Below are 203 nucleotides of genomic sequence, written 5' to 3'. Positions count from 1 at the left end.
AGGCATGAGTAACTATAAATAGACTTTTCTTATCAATGGATGGATTTTGAATGAAATTTTCTAATGCAAACATCAAATTATGGTTTGTTTTAACCAAAACTAAAAAAAATTCAAGTCAAAATCATTTATAAGATTGTAAAACCATTTAAAGGGAACAACAAGGTTTTTGAAGGCATGAGTGATAATAAATGGACTTTTGTTAT

This window comes from Theobroma umbraticum, unplaced genomic scaffold (assembly GCF_002168275.2).
Source record: "Theobroma umbraticum cultivar Fairchild unplaced genomic scaffold, ASM216827v3 scaffold_7.0, whole genome shotgun sequence".
NCBI classification, from domain to species: Eukaryota; Viridiplantae; Streptophyta; class Magnoliopsida; order Malvales; family Malvaceae; genus Theobroma; species Theobroma umbraticum.
Note: the sequence above shows the minus strand (reverse complement) of the source record.